Below are 7500 nucleotides of genomic sequence, written 5' to 3' on the forward strand. Positions count from 1 at the left end.
TGCTTAGCTTCCGAGATCAGACGAGATCGGGCGTTGCCTTTTTTTTTTTATTTTATTAGTGTTTTTCAATTCACAAGTTTACAAGACATACTGACATTCACATAAGCATAATCAAACACAATATACACCACCAATACCCAACGGAACAATATTTACAAAAGCAACTCCTCCGTCACCAATTGAATACCAGTTGTCCCCCTTCTCCTTCAGAAATCAATGTATTTCCCTGCACAAAGAAGGATTTTACGTCCACTGCACCATAAGTCCAAAGAAGTCCAATGCTTCTCTTCATGAGTGACTTAAACAAGGGTTTAATCTTGACCTTGCGCCCCTCAAAGTGGGCAAAGTTCCGTCGTAGTACCACAGCATATCTGGCGTGACTTAAAACAAAGTTAATTAAACAGAGATTTTCTTTCTTGCTCTTAGCAAACACCCCAAATAAAAACAAAGGCCTCCACCCCTCCTCCAAGTCCAACTCCCAACTCCAGTTATCCACCAACAAGGCCTTAAGAAAAACAAAGAAATCAACCAACTCACCACAATCCAAAAAATAATGTAAAAAGCTCTCATGACCACCATTACACACATCACACATTATATTCACCTCATTATTAATAGCATGTAGCACCACATTTGTGTATATTCTGTTGTGTCTCATCAGGAAGTCGTTATTTTCACATTCAATAGTGTTATATTTTATGTTCAAGTTTGTCCAGATTTTCTTGACCTCCAACTCTGCAAACACCCTGTGCCACACCTTCACCGCCGCTGGCTCTTTAAAAACATCCTCAATGAGCCAACCATACAATTTTTTCACACTCATACTGTCCATCGAGCACTTCTCTTCTCCCTCCCTCACATACATCACAGGCATACATTCCTCTTTATTCCCTACACATTCTTTTCCCAAGAGCGTGGACCATTCTGAAGGTATGCTTGCCTTGATGTTTCTGTACATTTCAGAAACCTTCCCTCTGTTCTCCATCCCATCCATCCCACATACTGCATCATAGATACATTCGTCCCTGAGGAACCCTGGAATCACCTCATAAATGATGTCTTTGACTTGCCTCAATCCCCCCGCAAAAAATGTGGGTTCATACAATGTTTTCAGGTTTTGCTTGAACTTCTCATTTAAAAACAAAGGTAGATTAACAAACACCTTCAACTCCTCACATTGATATTCGACCTTTGGTAGAAACCTCCTCCACGCCTCCAACACCTCCCTGTAAATCTCTGGTATTCCAACCGTCATCGATTGCTTGAACCCCATGTACCACGCATTATCACCCATCCCGCCCACATCATCAACATATTTCTTTAACATTTCCTTCCACCCATAATTCCATCTTCCCACCATGTATTTTTTCACCGTTTTAATTCTAATTGCAGACCTTTTAGCTTCTAAGTCCACAAGGTTCAGACCTCCCTCCCACCATTTCCCCACCAGAGTGTGCCTAGCTATTTTAACCCCTTTCCCTTCCCATATAAAATCGCACACTACTTTGTTTAAAGCATTCATAACCCAGTCTGGCATATCAAGGACAGTCATCACATAGACACACACTGACAATAGCAAACTGTTTACAATAATCACTTTCCCTTTCAGTTTCAGTTTTCTCCCCCTCCACGATGCACATACAGTTCTTATTTTGTTGATTACCCCTGTCCATGTCACATCTCTTGCCTCCTTACTGGCCACCCCCAAGTGCACTCCCAACACCTTGATGTATCTCTCCTCCACCCTTAACCCCACCTCCTCCCTCTCAACCTCTCCTACATACATAATTTCAGATTTGTCCTTATTTATCTTTGCCCCTGACGCCTGTCCGTATTGCTCCACCAGCTCCAAAACCCTCCTAACACTTCCACCATCCCTCACTGTGAATGTAGTATCATCTGCATATTGATTGATGACACAGACCCCTCCACATGGCAGCCCAATCCCTTTCACCCCGTGATCCCTCTTAATCAATGCGGCCAGAGGCTCTGCACAGATGGCATACAATAGTGCAGATAGAGGACATCCCTGCCTCACAGACCTCCCTACCTCAAAACTATCGGTCAACACTCCGTTAACCTTTACACAGCTCCTAGCACTCCCATATAACCTCCTCACCCAACCCACCATCCTTTCTCCAAACCCAACCTTCCCCAATACCCTATACAAAAACTCATGCTCTACTCTATCAAATGCCTTATTCCAGTCTATCCCTATCACCACCCCCCCTTTCCTATCTCTTTTCAGGTGTTCTATTACATCCCTCACTGTCCCTATCGTATCCGCAATATCCCTACCTGGCACACTGTAACTCTGAGTTGGCTGCACTATCTCCCCTATGACTCTCTTCATCCTATTTGCTAACAATTTGGTCAGTATTTTGTAATCTACATTCAACAAACTAAGTGGCCTATAATTCCCCAAATCTAATTTACTTCCCTTCTTGTATAATATAGTGATGACCCCCTCCACCATCCTACTCTGTACTATCCCTGTTCTCTCCATCCCTCTAAACACTTCCACTAAAACTGGTGCTACCTCGTCTTTATACACTTTATAAAACTCTATCCCTATCCCATCACTCCCCGGGCTCTTCCCACTGTTCAGTCCCCCTATCGCGTCTAACACCTCTGCCACATTAATTTCTCTGTCACACCACCCCCTATCCATCTCCCCTAACTCACTTTCCACACTATCCAACACCTCCTCCATGCTACCCTCATCCACTCCTCCTCTCTGATACAATTCCCCATAAAACTCCTGCACCCTCTCCAGTATCTCCACGTAGTCATTTGTTGTCACCCCCTCCTTATTATTGATTTCATGTATGTATGTCCTACTCTGCTTTCTCTTCTCCAGCCCTAAGAAATATCCGGTACATTTCTCCCCCTCCAGAGCATATACCGCCTTACTCCTCAAAATTGCCCCTCTACATGTTTCCCTCTCAAACCTATCTAAATCCATTTTTGCCTCTAAATAACTCTCCATACTATACCCCTCCTCATCCTCGGCCCTCATTAACTCCACCCTCAACCTTTCCCTCAAACCCTGTTCTTCCTTCGCCCTCCTTCTTTTCCTTTTCCTACTATACCTGATACTGATTGATTTAATCATATCCTTCACCACCTCCCATCTCTCCCCTACACTCTCATCCACCCTATCAACCCCCCTATACTCTTCTACCCTCTCCGTTTCCCTACCTAATAACTCCCTAATCTGCTGCTCATACTCTTCCTCCTCAATATACCCTGCATTCAATATCCACAATCCTCCTCCTACCTCCTCTTGCCCTACCTTAATTCTAAACCTAACTGCATCATGATCACTAAAGCTATTTCCCTGGTGTCTTATACTATCCACATAACCTATCATGTCCCCCTGTACTAAAACTAAATCTATCCTACTCTGTTTCAAAAAGCCTTCCCTCATCTGTCTCCTCGTGAATTCCCTCATGTCCGGATGCTCATGTCTCCAAACATCTATCAATCCTTTGTCCCTCATCATATTAAGTAACATACCCCTTGACATTTCCCACCTAAATTCTACCCCCTTCCCTACATCTAATCTACTACATTTAATATTGAAATCCCCCACTAGTATGCACCTCTCAGTCACCAACCCCTCTAACTCCTGTAGTACCCCTCTCTTATCTACCTCTATGTTTGGCACATATACATTTATTAATCTAAAATCTTCCTCCCTAAATCTGAACTCTATGACTAAAAGACGCCCTGTCTCATCCCTGTACACCTCCCTGGCCTCTTCCACTTTATCCTTCTTAATTAAAATCGCCACCCCCCGTGCATTCCTAGCCCCATTATTATAAAACATGTCACCTTCCCATTCCTCCCTCATTTCCTTCACCTTGTCCTCATCCCAGTTTGTTTCCTGTATACACATAATGTCACTCCTATATACATACACCAGTTCCTTCATTTTCCTTCTGGCTCTTAGGCCATTAACATTTACAGACGTTACAGTGGTCATGAGAGCTAAACCAAAAAAGAAATAAATGAAACCAATCATGTTAAAATTGTCACTTGCCATCTCCCAGCTGTTCGCCACTCTGCAGCCCCCGTCTTTGGTCCTTCTCAGCGTCCCTCCCGTCCCGCCGTCGTTGCGCCTGAATGAATGCGCCTTTTACTGCGCCTTTCAAAGCCTCCTCCTCCTCAACCTTCTTTCGCACTTTGTAGCCCACATTCCTCTGTGGCAGCCCCTCCAGCCGCGGCTCGCCCTCACCTCTCTCCCTTCTTTTCTCCAATGCTTTCCGCCGCTTCTCCGCCGTAGCTGTCGCTCCGGCCCTCTCCTGCTTCCTGCCAGCTCCTTGCTCCATGCTCTCCTCAGCCCCTTCCTCATGCTCCATCCCATCGTCCAGCTCGTCCTGGGTGTCGTCCTGGTCCCCGTCGTCCCCTCCAACCACGCTCACATCCTCTGCTCCCGAGCTCTGTCCTGTATTGAGCTCCCTGCCTCCCTCCTCCTCCTCATCAGCCAATTCCTCTCCTTCCTCCTCGTTCAGCTCTATGGTCTGGACGTCCTGTCCCCGCTTGCTCCCTTCCACATCCTCTTCCTCCGCGTTCCTCTGGACGCACTCCCTTGCGTAGTGCCCAGCCTTGCCACAGCGGAAACATTTGAATTCTGGGCAGTCCTTAAAAATATGCCCCGGCTTGATGCACAACCGACAGACTCTCACCTGCCGGTCATGGATAACCCTAAAGTATTCAGTGCCTCTCAATGTCTCAAACTTGGTGGAGTATGGGAGCGAACGGACCTGCTCCGTGAAACGCACCTTTAAAAAACGCGTCCCATCCACAATCTCCGTTCCCGGCCACACCCGACGCTTAACAGTCGAGATGGCCTGTACTCCCCACTCCTCCAGTCTCGCTATAATTTTCCAATCCTGCAAATACACCGGCAGGTTGATGAATGACACCACCATCTCATTATTCACAATGTCACTGCCATGCACCAGAGCCCCTCTCACTCTGATGCCATCCATGAGCTTCACCTTTCCGTCAATGTCTTTCATAGTGAGCTCATATTTCCTGTCACCTCTCGTCCTGCAGCCAAGCACCACTCCACACTGCTTCTTTACCTCCTTGCACAAGTCCATTGTGGAAATATTTTCAGTTCCTTCCACCACCACTTCCACAGTCAACTCCTTTCCATATTTTTCTCTCTCACCGTCTTTGACTCTCTCCGTTGGTCTACTTTCAATCGGCACCTTTGTTCCGTTAGATGTTTCTTTGTCTTTCGTTTGTCCATCCAATCCTCCTTCACTACCTTTGTCCATGTGCTGTTCCATTGTTAGATCCGGTCCATTGTTCGTAGCCATGCTAGCCGTCCGCGACATAAAACGTAAAAAGTCCCCCAAACAGCAACAGCTGCTGGGGGAAAGACAACTAACAAAAACACAACACTATTTACGGACAAAAAATGACAGAAAGAAACAAAATGACACCGTTTATCAACAAAAACGCACTATGAACAAACACTCTCCACCTGCTCTCTGCGCACTCACTTCCTGGTTTGTCACAAAAGTGGGCGTTGCCAGGCTGGTTTGGCCGTACGAAATAAGTTGACAACCATAGGCTACTTATCCATATACAGATTTAGCAATTCACAATGCAAGGTGGTCTCTCTCTCTCTCTCTCGTGTCAAAATGAAAACAGCTTCCAGCCCCTTTCATGAAGGACTACTTGTGCATATTGCAAGATTTCAGTTTCTAAGTGAATGAGCAAAAGAGCATACAGCACCTGGCGGTCTCCCATCCAAGTACTAACCAGGCCCGACCCTGCTTAGCTTCCGAGATCAGGCGTTGCCAGGCTGGTATGGCCGTACGAAATAAGTTGACAACCATAGGCTACTTATCCATATACAGATTTAGCAATTGACAATGCAAGGTGGTCTCTCTCTCTCTCTCTCTCTCTCTCTCTCGTGTCAAAATGAAAACAGCTTCCAGCCCCTTTCATGAAGGACTACTTGTGCATATTGCAAGATTTCAGTTTCTAAGTGAATGAGCAAAAGAGCATACAGCACCTGGTATTCCCAGGCGGTCTCCCATCCAAGTACTAACCAGGCCCGACCCTGCTTAGCTTCCGAGATCAGACGAGATCGGGCGTTGCCAGGCTGGTATGGCCGTACGAAATAAGTTGACAACCATAGGCTACTTATCCATATACAGATTTAGCAATTGACAATGCAAGGTAGTCTCTCTCTCTCGTGTCAAAATGAAAACAGCTTCCAGCCCCTTTCATGAAGGACTACTTGTGCATATTGCAAGATGTCAGTTTCTAAGTGAATGAGCAAAAGAGCATACAGCACCTGGTATTCCCAGGCGGTCTCCCATCCAAGTACTAACCAGGCCCGACCCTGCTTAGCTTCCGAGATCAGGCGTTGCCAGGCTGGTATGGCCTTACGAAATAAGTTGACAACCATAGGCTACTTATCCATATACAGATTTAACAATTGACAATGCAAGGTGGTCTCTTTCTCTCTCTCGTGTCAAAATGAAAACAGCTTCCAGCCCCTTTCATGAAGGACTACTTGTGCATATTGCAAGATTTCAGTTTCTAAGTGAATGAGCAAAAGAGCATACAGCACCTGGTATTCCCAGGCGGTCTCCCATCCAAGTACTAACCAGGCCCGACCCTGCTTAGCTTCCGAGATCAGACGAGATCGGGCGTTGCCAGGCTGGTATGGCCGTACGAAATAAGTTGACAACCATAGGCTACTTATCCATATATAGATTTAGCAATTGACAATGCAAGGTAGTCTCTCTCTCTCTCTCTCTCTCTCTCTCTCGTGTCAAAATGAAAACAGCTTCCAGCCCCTTTCATGTAGGACTACTTGTGCATATTGCAAGATGTCAGTTTCTAAGTGAATGAGCAAAAGAGCACACAGCACCTGGTATTCCCAGGCGGTCTCCCATCCAAGTACTAACCAGGCCCGACCCTGCTTAGCTTCCGAGATCAGACGAGATCGGGCGTTGCCAGGCTGGTATGGCCGTACGAAATAAGTTGACAACCATAGGCTACTTATCCATATACAGATTTAGCAATTGACAATGCAAGGTGGTCTCTCTCTCTCTCTCTCTCGTGTCAAAATGAAAACAGCTTCCAGCCCCTTTCATGAAGGACTACTTGTGCATATTGCAAGATTTCAGTTTCTAAGTGAATGAGCAAACAGCACCTGGTATTCCCAGGCGGTCTCCCATCCAAGTACTAACCAGGCCCGACCCTGCTTAGCTTCCGAGATCAGACGAGATCGGGCGTTGCCAGGATGGTATGGCCGTACTAAATAAGTTGACAACCATAGGCTACTTATCCATATACAGATTTAGCAATTGACAATGCAAGGTAGTCTCTCTCTCTCTCTCTCTCGTGTCAAAATGAAAACAGCTTCCAGCCCCTTTCATGAAGGACTACTTGTGCATATTGCAAGATTTCAGTTTCTAAGTGAATGAGCAAAAGAGCATACAGCACCTGGTATTCCCAGGCGGT

General features: G+C 45.9%; 5 non-coding genes and 1 pseudogene across 5 annotated transcripts in view; all 6 read right to left on the minus strand.

Moving 5' to 3' along the window:
- Window positions 1-6025: 6025 nt before the first annotated feature.
- Window positions 6026-6144, minus strand: LOC146281527 (5S ribosomal RNA). Its single transcript, XR_014764321.1, has one exon. It is a non-coding gene; the product is annotated as a 5S ribosomal RNA (ribosomal RNA).
- A 166-nt stretch (window positions 6145-6310) lies between these two features.
- LOC146281528 (5S ribosomal RNA) lies at window positions 6311-6419 on the minus strand (annotated as a pseudogene).
- A 170-nt stretch (window positions 6420-6589) lies between these two features.
- On the minus strand, window positions 6590-6708 carry LOC146281529 (5S ribosomal RNA). The gene has a single exon (XR_014764322.1). It is a non-coding gene; the product is annotated as a 5S ribosomal RNA (ribosomal RNA).
- A 184-nt stretch (window positions 6709-6892) lies between these two features.
- Window positions 6893-7011, minus strand: LOC146281530 (5S ribosomal RNA). Its single transcript, XR_014764737.1, has one exon. It is a non-coding gene; the product is annotated as a 5S ribosomal RNA (ribosomal RNA).
- Window positions 7012-7177: 166 nt separating this feature from the next.
- On the minus strand, window positions 7178-7296 carry LOC146281531 (5S ribosomal RNA). Its single transcript, XR_014765434.1, has one exon. It is a non-coding gene; the product is annotated as a 5S ribosomal RNA (ribosomal RNA).
- A 174-nt stretch (window positions 7297-7470) lies between these two features.
- LOC146281532 (5S ribosomal RNA) overlaps window positions 7471-7500 on the minus strand; it is a 119-nt gene continuing 89 nt past the window's right edge. The window contains exon 1 of the ribosomal RNA XR_014764323.1: window positions 7471-7500. This exon is cut by the window's right edge and continues 89 nt beyond it. This is a non-coding gene — a ribosomal RNA (5S ribosomal RNA).

Source organism: Hypomesus nipponensis, chromosome 7 (assembly GCF_054491055.1).
Source record: "Hypomesus nipponensis isolate SF chromosome 7, ASM5449105v1, whole genome shotgun sequence".
Classification (NCBI taxonomy): Eukaryota; Metazoa; Chordata; class Actinopteri; order Osmeriformes; family Osmeridae; genus Hypomesus; species Hypomesus nipponensis.